Consider the following 13,906-nt stretch of genomic DNA (forward strand, 5'->3'; position numbering starts at 1 on the left):
CACGGGTTAGAGTTTATAAAGTCAGTAACAAGAGGATTGTCAGTCACGGACGGACTAAAAGTTATTTTGTAACTGAATTGTTTAATCTATCTACTTGGATTAAAAGGTGACCTCTGTCTGTAGCAGACTGAATTCAAAGATGACATGGTTCAAAGACTAGACTAAAATACATGACTAAGTTTAATGGATGTTCTTTAGTGAGTCTTCTGAAATACAGAGTCCAATCCAGACGTCTTTTAAGGGTTTTATTCTTTGCAAAGGCTCAGACAGACTCCAGCCCCCCCGCGACCCTGTGCGCAGGATAAGCGGTTGACCATGGATGGATGGATGTTACAACTACGTACATAAGTATAATTTTGAAGCACTTGTATATATCAAAGCTCACACCGGGGTAATGGACTCACAAGGCACGACTCAAGGTGGTTCACAAAAGACAGTTTATTGAACAAAGTTCAAGAACTTGCAGGCAGTAGTATAAAATCACAGGGCAGAAGTCGTAGTCAAAAAACTGAGGTCAAACCACACAAAAGCGCACACTGGGAAATTGCTGGAACGCTTGGGATCAAGACGAACTGGCACAGGTACAGAGGGAACAAGGGTATTTATTCACTAGGGCAAGGGAGACAATGAGGCACAGGTGGAGCACATTAGGTTCGAGACTGGCAATCACACATGGCGGGAAGGCAGATGAAGACCTGGAACGAGACACAAGATGAGTCACTAGAGCAAAACAGTAAGTGGTAACAGACAAAACACATAACCTAACTGCGGGAGCTGGGCGTGACAGTATATTGCTTGCCTTTACTCCACTACATGAATATAATATCTTTAGTTTCCTTGCAGATTTACATTATTAATACAAAATATATTTATCATCAATATTAAAATAACAAATGCTCCACTATATTTATTTCACAGCTATAGTTACAAGCTGCTTTGTAATTAACATTTTACATGCAAAACATCTGATCAGTTAATAACAGCAGGGCATTATTAGCCTACAGATTAAACTACCCCGACTGTATATAAAGCAGATAAGATTATCTCCAACATGATCAACTATAACATGAAAGAAGTTATGGTACATGTTAATACATCAACTTTAATGAAACAATAATATGTTATAAACAATATGTTATGAACAATGAGTCAGACCTCAGGTGATGACCTCACCAGACATACTGCAGTTTGCCGACCACCCTGAGCTGCGTGTCAAAGACGCCACTATCTACCTGCTCCGGCGAGCCCACTTTCACTTGGACAAGGCTGGTAACACTGTGATGATCACTTCTCCAGTGCCTTTAACACAATCCAGTCTACTATTACAGAAGAAGCTCCACAAGATACAGGTAGATACCTCCACAACCATCCTTGGGTATTGGCTACCTGATAGACCACAGTTTGCGTGACTGAAGGGACGTGTGTCTAGCAGGGGACAGTACTCTCACCTTTCCTCTTTACACTACCTCAGACTTACAGTACAACTCTGAGTCCTGTCATCTGCAGATATTCACTGATGTTGGCTGTGTCAGTGATGAAGAGGAGACACTGTCCAAGGAGCTGGTTGATTTCTATGTATGTGGATAAGACTAAGGAGATTGTTGTGGAACACAATTTAAATCCAGGGAGAAGAGGTGGAGGTGGAGGAGACCACAAATACCTGGGTGTTCACCTTGACAACAGACTAGACTGAAGATGTAACACTGAGGCTGTCTACAGGAAGGGACAGAGCAGACTCTACTGTACTTCTTGAGGGTGTTTGTCGTTTTATTTTTTTACCATTCTGTTGTTGCAAGAAGCTAAACTGCTGGATGAAAACTCACTAAAATTGTCAGGTGGGTTGCAAAATGTTCCAAACTTCAAAAAATCGAAGAAAATCACCCGTACGTCCTAGAAAGCTGAAATGTGTTCAGCACCTCCACTGATCTGTGACTAACGTTTGCCTCACTGCAGCCTATGGTCAATTCATTAGTCAGTCACTCTATATTTTTCAGAATATGCTAATTCAATTAACATCTATAACTCCACAAGTCTTTCTTCAAAAGCTAACAAAATCAACACAGACATTCTCCAGATGGCCGATATCAAGTGTTTCAAAGGGTTTTTAGATAGGTAAAACTGTGAGTCTGCAGTGATATTCAGTATTGTTATCATATGTTGTACATATTTAGTTAATTTTTCTATTCTCTATATTCATAATGAAATCAAGCTCAAGCGAGTGTTTACCCTTTTGCCCCATGGGAGGTTTCTATCCTCCCTCAGCTCGCCTTAATGTTTATTGTAGCCTATCTACCAAATACCAAGCCACACTTAAATATTATAAATAATAATACACAAAATAGTACAGTAATAATAAATATGTACTATTTTAAAGGACACATTTTGAAACTTCTGTGTTTTAGGCTGCCAAATGTTCCTCTGCTGACAACGTCCGTTCTGTTAGCTGGATCATCCAAGTCCTGCAGCTTCATCCTCACCTGGTAGTAATAATAATAATAATAATAAAGGTGAAAGATTTAAAAAAAAATTATAGAACAATAGCAAGGAAAATAAAACAGAAATAAAAATAAGTTACACAGTAAAAGCAAGTTATGAATTAAAATACCGTTAAAAGAAAAATACATATTTAAAATCAACTAAAATCAGGAAAGGCTCACCTGTAAAGATTTCACTAACTCAGCCGCCCGGATTTCCTCGGGCAGGCTGTTCCAGAGCCTCGGTGCCCTGACTGCAAACTCTCTGCTTCCTTTAGTTTTCAGTCGAGACTCTGGAACAGACAAAAGACCTCTTCCCAAGGATCTCAAAGTACATGCTGCTGCGTATGGGACTAAAGGGGACTAAAAGGTCAGGGATATAACAGGGCAAGAGGCCATGAAGTACTTATAAGTAATCAATAAAATCATCACTGAAATCATCAAAAGACATGAAGACTCTTTTTGGTGGAAATTTCAAAGGTATGCATATTTTTTGCCATATAGTTCCAGAGGAATTAACAGAATTATTTAACTTGATGCAACAAAAATAAGTCTTATATGGGTCAAATAATTTTCTAAAAACATGCTCTACCAAACGGTTGAGTTGGAACTTGGCACATGGTAAAGTTTGCCCAAGCTAATGTAAAACAAATTTACTAGCTAATGTTGTACAAATTGACTATTTGCTATGAAATTGAAAACTTATGAACATTCATTATTCTTGACATGATACATATAATCTGTTTCCATTATATATATGCTGAATTAATTTCATAAACGTGTCTTTATAATGGTGAAATCATGCTATACCAAAATAATAAATGTACAATTTTTATGGAATAAAAAACTTAAAAACAAATAAATATCTTGAAAACAAACAAATTCAATCAACATTACCAGCATTATAACAGGACACTGCTGACCCTAAATCACCCTCAGGCCCAAACAGAGGAACTCATTGAGGTACTTTGAGAATCTGGAAGTTTGAAGACACCGAGCCCTTCAATGTTCCTGATTCAAGATTGAACACTCTGATGATGTGAACATTCCCTTTCCAGTACTTCAAAACAATCTTCACTGACACAAGATGATTCAACATATTGCAGAACATACCAATCTGTACTCTGCACAGGAGTTGGGGGGATCCGATCAAAACTAGCCCCAAAGAGACTGACTATTTCCTGGCAGTACTACCTGTCATAGGTGTTTTCAACTTCCCAGCCATGTATGACTACTGGCACCACCAGTCACATCTCAAGACGTAAAGATATTCAAGCTGTTACGCCAGATTATTAACTTTACTGATAATCAGCAGGACAAAGACATTCCAGACCAGTTTCAGAAAGATGGCTCTTTCTGGTAAAACTATGCATTTCAATACCAACAACCTTTGGAAAAGATCATATAAAATGCTAAGTTGTTGCAGAAATAAATCTGTATGACAGTCAACAGCAGAGAAGGCAACTTCAGCACTTCATCCCTTATTGTGTATCTAGGGTTTATAGGAGAGTTCATACAAAACTGGATGCACACAGCAACTTCATTGATTATTGAACAACATTTTAAATATTACCAACATACACTAAATCAAGTAAATAATATATTTCTGTTCTTACCACCAGAAATAAAGTGGATCTAATGCCAAAAACATTTTTTGCTGTTGCACCACCACACTGATGAGCAATCTGCTGTAATCTAACATGACATTGATATGTTGTCTCAGTATCTAAGTCTGTCTAAAAGGTTTTATTTATTTATAAATATTCCCTTGATTTTGTGTTTGCCATGTTGGTAATATTCAAAATGTTCAGAAATCAGTGAAGTTACTGTTTTACTGAAGTGCTGTTTTGAATGAACTCCCCTATAAAACCTGTAGTTTTTAGTATTATTGTGGTTATTGCCCTAATGAAATAAAAAATGTGAAGAAAAAACTTTTCCAACACTTTTTTCTTGGTGAGGACTTTAAAGGGTTAATGTCACAAAAATCTAAATCACTCTGGTGTTTTATTCTGAATACGCCCAATCCACGGCAAAGTCTCTGTGGTGCATATTTCCTTACTGCTAAATCCGATTGTGAAGTCTAATATAATTTCCCACCGCATGCATAATAGGCGGCAGACGGTTGTGTGTGTGATGTTGCAGCCTGGCAAAGTGAAATTTCTCTTCTAAATGTGTGACTATAATATCAGATAATATTCAAGTTGTTTAAGTTGTAGATTAATCTTAGGAATTAAATTTTGTCTCAGATTTTTACCCCTCTCCGCCTGCTCCTTTTTTTCTATTACAATGGACATAATGTGCAGATGTCATTACATATTAATCATATTTCACATAAAAGAAGAGCACATAAAATACATAATAGATTTGAACAACAATAAGAACACTAAAGATCATTAGGCTACAAATTTACTCAATTCGATGCCAACAGGCCTCCCTGGCTTTGTTGGCTCCACGATATTAGATTTTGCCGTTAATATGTCTTTACATCCATCATATCCTGACAAATCAACGTGCATTCTTCTGAAGAAATACGGAGCATGCGCCGTTGTGATAAAACTCCTCCTGAATGGTAGAACACGCCCCTTTTATGCAAACGCGAACCAACTCCAATTAAGTTAACACAGGGTTAACACCGACTCAACTAACCAACATCTTATTCACCTTTGTAGTACCACTTAACTCCAGTGTTGGCGGTCAGAGTTTGTCAACCCTGAGTTTGCCTGATAACTTCGAGTTAACTCTGAGTAGGTTGAACTCCCTTCGGGCCACAGATTGAAATTTCAAATATTTCATTACTTTCTAGCACAGAGAGCAGTTGTTTGGACACAATTCTTTCTAAAATCTTTGATATAAAAGGTAATTTGGAAATTGGTTTCCAGTTTTAAAATAGTCAGGGACACAACTGGTAGATAGGGAGCTGTTAAAAACAGAAAGCAAACAGGGATACAGAATCCAATACTTTAAGTGAAAACTTTGTTGGTACTTCATCAAGTGGGTTGGAAGACACTGTCAGAAGGGGTAATAGATTATCTAATTGAAACAGCCTTATCAGTAAAATAAGATAATCACACACACAGGTGTTGGCTTTGGCTCTGAAACAATGTGCAAAACTTTGATACACTTTGTTTATGAAGGATTCAAGAACTCAAGGAGCTTGGTGAGGCAGAATGCATAAGGTAAGGTTATTCACAGTCAAAAACTATACATTTGTGGTCAGATATAGTCATATCCAGTAATTCCACAGCTCAGACCGGTGAAGAGCTGTATTATTTGTTTCCAAATGGACTGTTACTCTTTTGATGGAGGACGGGAGCTACGGCATTGAGTGCTTGAGTTTACATGTCAGCTGTGGTGGCACCTGTGAGTGGTAGCGTTACAGAAACAAATGTTCCTTATACACGATGTATCTCTTTTTGACATGGTTTAGTAGACTAGACACATTCCCCATTGTTTTTTTAGTGTTGTTTCTCCTTCCAGATGTCCAGAGATTCCTTAACTATTGTGCTCACACTGTCCTCCACTAACTATCCGTTTAAGCGAAGCAATGAGAAAAGGGTTCCTCAGCCAAATCTGTAGAGCAGCTGATGCAATGTCTCGAATACTGCATTCACGCATTGGCACCAACCCAAGACCACATAGGACGTACTTTTGAGCATCAGCGAAATTTTTGTTAAAAGTCCTCGTACCTACACAAAACATTTTAATTAGAACAACGTCACCGTCAGCCCCGTCATGGAGGTCTTTGAGGTTGTCTGCGGTGTTGTTTCTTGTTCATCTTACTTGTCCTCAGGACCAAAAAGTTTTCTATTGATCCCTACATAGCTAACATAACGTTTATACCAACTCAATTTATCAATGTGTGAGAAGACTTCAAGGGATCTATCCCATTCTCCCCACTGGACCAATCATGCTTAACCACGTCTCCCACTCTTTAGACGTGATGGGGTAGCCTTTTTGTTGCTCTGGGGTCCCCTTCCTGGCATTTTGAATGATAGGATCGTCCTTTCACGATCTAAAAAAGATGTAGGATTCTGGGTCGTAGACTTCAAGGTCTGTCTCTACACGATAGAGCTCTCCTTTGACAGACCCGCACCATTGTGTGGTATAGACTCCTTTTGAAGCACTCATATCTTTACAGAATTTGTTTCTGAAGTAATTCCAGTCTTTGGCTGAAAAACTAATATGCGGTGTGCTTTCACGAAGAAAAATTTCATCAAGCTCTCTTGTATAAAGATGAACTGATCCGTGCTCAAACAAGAATCCCGACATTCTAAAATCTTCCACCGCCCATTCAAACTGAGGCGCCCAAGCCTTTCGGTCCAGAAAATCAGCTAATGTCGTTGGGGGAGTCTTCTTTCTAGGAGTCATACTCATTGCAACAGGATCTAAAATTATGTCGTTTTGGAGTCATTACTCCTGACTGATTACCTGCGACGTCCATGATTGTGATGCTGCAAAGATGGCGATGTTGATCTGCACGAAGATAGCTCTGTCTGATACGGGTTCACCCAAAAATCGTTCAGTCACTCTGTTCCACGCTCTCGGTCAGATATTAGTCAGAAAACTAGCCCTATATATATATATATATATATATATATATATATATATATATATATATATATATATATATATATATATATATATATATATATATATATACACATATACATATACACATATACACACATATACACACACACACATACATATATACAGTGGGTACGGAAAGTATTCAGACCCCTTTAAATTTTTCACTCTTTGTTTCATTGCAGCCATTTTCCAAAAATCAAAAAAGTTCATTTTATTTCTCAGTAATGTACACTCAGCACCCCATCTTGACAGAAAAAAACCAGAAATGTAGAAATTTTTGCAAATTTATTAAAAAAGAAAAACTGAAATATCACATGGTCATAAGTATTCAGACCCTTTGCTCAGTATTTAGTAGAAGCACCCTTTTGATCTAATACAGCCATGAGTCGTTTTGGGAAAGATGCAACAAGTTTTTCACATCTGGATTTGGGTATCCTCTGCCATTCCTCCTTGCAGATCCTCTCCAGTTCTGTCAGGTTGGATGGTAAACGTTGGTGGACAGCCATTTTCAGGTCTCTCCAGAGATGCTCAATTGGGTTTAAGTCAGGGCTCTGGCTGGGCCATTCAAGAACAGCCACGGAGTTGTTGTGAAGCCACTCCTTCGTTATTTTAGCCGTGTGCTTAGGGTCATTGTCTTGTTGGAAGGTAAACCTTCGGCCCAGTCTGAGGTCCAGAGCACTCTGGAAAAGGTTTTCGTCCAGGATATCCCTGTACTTGGCCGCATTCATCTTTCCTCTCGATTGCAACCAGTCGTCCTGTCCCTGCAGCTGAAAAACACCCCCACAGCATGAAGCTGCCACCACCGTGCTTCACTGTTGAGACTGTATTGGACAGGTGATGAGCAGTGCCTGGTTTTCTCCACACATACCGCTTAGAATTAAGGCCAAAAAGTTCTATCTTGGTCTCATCAGACCAGAGGATCTATATACATATATATACACATATACATATATACATATACATATATACATATACATATATACATACACATACACATACACATACATACACACATATACATACATACATACATATACATACATACATATACATACATATACATACACACATACATACACATACATACATATACATACACATACATACACATACATACATACACATATACATACATACACATACATACATACATACATACATACACATACATACATACATACATACATACATACACACATACACATCTCCGCAGTACACATTGGAAATAATTACACAAATGTGTAAAAAGGAAGTTACAAATGTAACATGACCCACAAATTCCCACAAGTAATCTGCAAATGTGTAAAAACAGTTTTGTGTGTACACATCACCCTGTATTTTTGTGGATATGATTTTACACATCACAAATGTAAAAATACACATTTGCAGATAGTGAAATATTTCACAGTCCAATTAAATCTTCCATATCTGGTAAGGCTACACCACAGCAGGCTAATGAAAAATATGCAAAACAGATATAAGAACATGGAATAACTGACAAAAAAACACATTGTTTTCTGATCAGCGTGACCGCTGACTGAACAAATAAGGCACCAGAGTTAACTAAGCCTGGCTGTTAGCCTGGTATGGAGCAGGCTAGCTGCACAGAATAAATCACCATGGTAATTTATGTGCTACTGCTTTTGTGAAACCGACTCTAGGCTTAATTCAGACAGGATATCTGGAAAATCCCGGCTTAATCCGCTATCTAGGTTTTGTGAAACAGCCCTCTGGCTCCAAATCTACACCATCGCCACTTATTAGTGAGAAATGCATTCTAGGATACATGGCTTTTCCAAACGTGTCACGAATCTGATCTGTGCCTGTCTTTGTTCTTGTCTGATATTGTCTAGTGTGTTATTCATACTTTGTTTCTGTCTGCTAAGTGTTAGTTTGTGATCTCTACCCGTTTTATCCTTGTCTGCTCTGTCTGAGGTTTCTGTATCTGCATACTCGTCTTTGTCAGTCTGTGATGTGATTAATTGGAAGGTTGGCGGTTCAATCCCTGTCTCCTCCAGGCTACATGTTGAATCGTCCTGCATGTCAAAGTGTCGGACTGACTGACAGACACTTCTGCTAGTGTGGCTAAAAAGATAATTACACTATATGTTTTGGTCTAAGTACATAGGTATAGTTTTGAGGCACCTGTCGATTGTTTGGATGATTCCTTTTTATCCTATTTATAAAAGTCTACTCCATTTTACATTTTAGAAGGAAATATTGTACTCCACTACATGAAGATGATATCTTTAGTTTCCTTGCAGATTTACACTATTAATATAAAATGTAACTAACATCAATATACTGTACAATTGAATCAAGCTGCTTTGTAATCAACATTTTACATACAAAACAGCTGATCGGTTAATAACAACGGGGCATTCTTAGTTAGGATTAGGCTCAAGTTGACCAACTCTAACATAAAAGTAGTTAAGGTAGATGTTACTACATCAATATTAATGAAACAATAATGTGTTATAAATGTTAATTATGAACAATGAGTCAGACCTCAGGTGACCACCTCACTAGACCCACTGCAATTTGCCTACCACCCTGAGGTGCGTGTTTAAGATGCCACCAACTAACTTCTCCAGCAAGCCCACTTTCCCTTGGACAAGGCTGGTAACACTGTGATGATCAAGTCCTTGTATTTCTCCAGTGCATTTAACACAATCCAGCCTACTACAGCAGGAGAAGCTCCAAAACGCTCCCTTGATTGTTTTAGAGCGAATCGTTTGCTGTGCGGGCTGTTTCGCTCTGGCCCGTGGGCTGATTATGTGTGTGCGCTGTGGAATCGTGGGGGTATGTATGCATGTCTCTTGTATTGTGTATCCCATTTAATTGAATATATACCATGCAAAATATAATATAATGGTGCTAAATCTTCCCCTCCCTCGGCAGGGGTTTGAACGGCAGCTTGTTCCGTCTGCCTTGTGTCTCAGCTTTGGGTATATCTCCCTCTCTCTCCCCCTGTGGGATTGCCCTCTGCCTGGTCGGCCCAGTTCCGGCCCAGTTCCAGCTCTAAGCGGGCTTGCCGGTTTTAGCATTTCTTTTTTGTTTGGGTCTAGCGCCTATATTTAGTTTATACAGTTGGCATTTTGTTTTGGGTGTGTTTTCAATTTTCTGTTTTCATCTTGGTTGGTTTGAATTAATTGATTTGCACGTTTTGATTTATGTTTGTGGTGTTTTTGCCACTGTATTTTAAATAGTATATTGTATTTTAAATCATTTGGCCCATATTTCTATTTTATTCAATAAATGCCATCTTCATGCCTTCTTAATTGGTATACGTAGTTGGTATTTGTTGGGGGGTTTTTTTTGTTAAAGTACTTTTGGTTTGGTTGTCTTTAATTAGTCAATAAAAGTATTTGTTTAAATATGAAACACTCTCTGCCCTGGCCTTATTTCAAGTGAACCTGTGTGACCCATCTCTTGATATTAGTTCCTGGGGTGAAATTCCCCAGGTGGCGTTGTTGGCAACTTTTATTGCAATTATTATTTATTTAAATATAGAATCAAACCCTCGTCTTGCCACATTCTGGCGTTGTCGGCAGGATGAAGTAATTGAATTCATGGTAGAGAATTTCCACTGACCTTTTTGATTAACCTTGTTTTGTTCCATTCAATTGTTATTTTTTTAAATATAGAATCACACCCTCCTCTTGCCACATCTGCATGAAACAAGTCTCTTCAGTCTGAGACTCCTTCAGCTCTGCAGTAATAAGGACCGCTACGAGAGGTGACCTTCTGACTTGACTTCTGAATGACAATGCACATCCTTCTACACTTGTTTGCACAGATACAGTCAGAGAGACATGTCTATATCTTTAAAGCCTTTTTTACCAGACTGCCAGCAGCAGGGAGAACCTTATAGTTAACATCACAGTTCAGTCTTATTTTCAGTTCAAGTGTGATCAAGTTTCTTCTGGTTAGTTGCTGTATTTTCCAAATAGATGTGTAATCAGCCTGAGTGGATACAGCATGCAACTGTCACATAACACAATTTAACTCAAAAATTGTATGAAGTTACAGAAGTACATGTTGTAGGTTTATAAGGAAATGGGTTTCAAAGAAAAAAAAAGTAGGTTATATTGTGTAAATATCTGTTCTTTCAAATCTTATTTTGTATTCTGTTTATGGGTTTCAGAAACCAAAAGTCTCGCCATTATCAGAACTGTAGAGTAAATAAGGAAGCTCTCATTGTAACAAGGCCTGGTTACTGGAGCCACTCTCTGTAAAGGCAAATGCTATTGCTACTTTTATTTAAGCCGATTATTTTAGCTGCCGAGTTTTGTTTTTGTCAGTGACTGCAACTTACCTGAGACTGGTAGGCCTGTAACCAGATACTTGCAGATGTCGTGTATTGAAGTACATTGACCACAGCGCACCTCTCGTGAAACTTAAACACCTCATAATCTCTGCTGGCAGGCAAGTACCCTTTACGAACTCTTGTTTTGCATTTAATCCAGAAAGAGATTTTAACGCCTGGCAGTTGCTATCTTAGAGTAATAAATTTAGCCCCGTTAGCTCCACACAGCAGTTGATATTGAACTCCAGTTTGTGAGGCTAAATATAGACGCTTACCAAAATCTGAAAGAGGCGGTGCTGTGATGTCTTTTCAGATCACGTTGCGTTCAAGTCCAATACATGAAAGATGATTTTTTTTTCGCTCTCTTTATTTTCATGCACAATGTCTTCCTTTGCCATTTCCAGCCACAGCTGTTTAGTAAAGGTTGATGCTATTCTGATACTTTTGATTGGTTCTCATGTTTGAATTTGCAGCACCATTCAAGCCTGATTTGCCAGAGGAGATGACTGATGATACAGATCACTTGATGACCGATCTGTAGAATACTATTTCATTCAGCTTACTGGCACATGGCCTCACTCCAGTAACTAAATGCATAACAAATCCGTACATGTTTAAGATTAAAACTGTTTACTAAAGGTAGAAACACAAATTCAGATTTATAATGCCATGTACAGGTTGTTTTGTAAATCATAATGCTCACATGCAGGAGCCTTATTCCCACAGTTTGCTATTGCAAATTGATGCAGAGACACTTTAAATCAATTGTTTACATACAACCAGTTTTTAAATGAAAAGAATATCAGAAAAGAGTTTCACCAAAGGACTCAAAGAGTTTGTCACATATTACTGACATGTCAGTGAGGGCTATTGAGAATCCACAAATGCACATAAGCTCTCTGATGGACTTTATATCCTTTCTGCACACTACCTTAATAAGTTTGCAATACATAAAGAGCATAAAAGAGATTCTGTGTATGTCCTCATTATAATAAGGATTTGTGTTGATCTGAGCTTACAGTAAATGAGGTGTAACTTTATATTATTTTTGTGGATCACAGGTGATGTTACGCAGTAATCCAAAGTAATGTAGCCTAACCAGTGTCAGACAGAGCAAAACAATGGGTGAAACAAAGTGAGAAAAAAAGAGGAAAACCAGGACACTCACCGTCAGCTGGGCTGTCCCCACAACAACCAGTAGTGTAACTAGTTACTTTTAGCAGTGAGTAATCTAGTAAAGTAAGGCATTACTTTTAAAAAAAGTAACTAGTAATGTGTAATCCATTACCTTTTGAGTAACTACCCCAACACTGCTCAAGACATCAAATTTGTGACCACTAACTGACGCTGGTGCATTGTATGTGTATTGGTTTATTTACCATACTAGATGCAACACAACATAAACATCCCTTTAAATTACACAACCATGTCTATAGAACTGTGGTGTCTTATAATATGATACTGAAAATTGTGGTGACTTTTAAATTCTATTGAATTATCCCTATATATCTAATTTAATGTTTAACTAACAGTAAAAACACTAATAGCCTGGATATCTAACCGGGATATCAATGACGTAAATGCGTTCAGATATGTGCTTTGATAGACCGTACGAATGAGGAAATGTCAGACAGCCGCTTCAGGCTCCGCAGGAGGAGTCAGAGAAACTCAGTGTTTGTTGAAGTAACCCTCCTCCTGAGCAGGTTAAGTTCACGGCATAAGTTCCTGGGGTTATCTGCTCTCTGAAACAGAGTTTCCCTCATCTCGGGCTGAATATACTCAGAGTTTTCACTAGGCTATGTTCCGGTAAAATTGTATATGTGCGGCTGGTGTAGCCTTTTCAAATGTTACCGACCAAATGGATCACATTGTGGTAGTGAAACGAGTCATTTCGCTCGGGTTGTGACTGCCAAATATATTGATCCACCGTATAGCGGCTGTAGACAACGCAAAACAAAATTGGCAGCCGCGAGGGACACAGAGACTGAAAACACTGATGCACAAAAAAATAAGTTCTACTCAACGATCTAAGTTCAAGCATTTATTACACTTCAACACATAAAAGTACAACTGGCACTGCAGTTACCAAATCATAAAAATTGCTGTGTGGTGCGTGAGTGCGTTCAACAGAATGTGTTCACTCCCAGGCTCAGCCCCCCTCTCTGTCAAAGCCCAAAAAAACACAGGTGATGCAAACAAATAGACGAGATCGACAATATTTTTTTCTTCTTCCAGGATAAGACAGTCTGTTTGAAAGTGTCCTTTAGACCAAACAAAAGAGACAGAATCATTTGTCTTCACGATCAATTAGTCATGTAAAGGTAAAAAATGCCCATGAGATAGTGTCATGGTTAAAGTCAAAGTCTATTAAGTTCAAAGGTCAGCTGGAGATCTTCATGGCTCCTCTGCTTCCTGTAGAAGGAAAATCTTGGTAATAGGCCTGTCCAAATAACTGGTCTTTGTCCTGATTCGCACTTAACAAGTCCTTTTCTGTCAGGGATAGTTTGCACAATCCTTCCTGTAAGCCATGAGT

This window comes from Micropterus salmoides, unplaced genomic scaffold, assembly GCF_014851395.1.
Source record: "Micropterus salmoides isolate LMB-PRFRI ecotype aquatic unplaced genomic scaffold, ASM1485139v1 Ms_hic_scaffold_23, whole genome shotgun sequence".
Taxonomy (NCBI): Eukaryota; Metazoa; Chordata; class Actinopteri; order Centrarchiformes; family Centrarchidae; genus Micropterus; species Micropterus salmoides.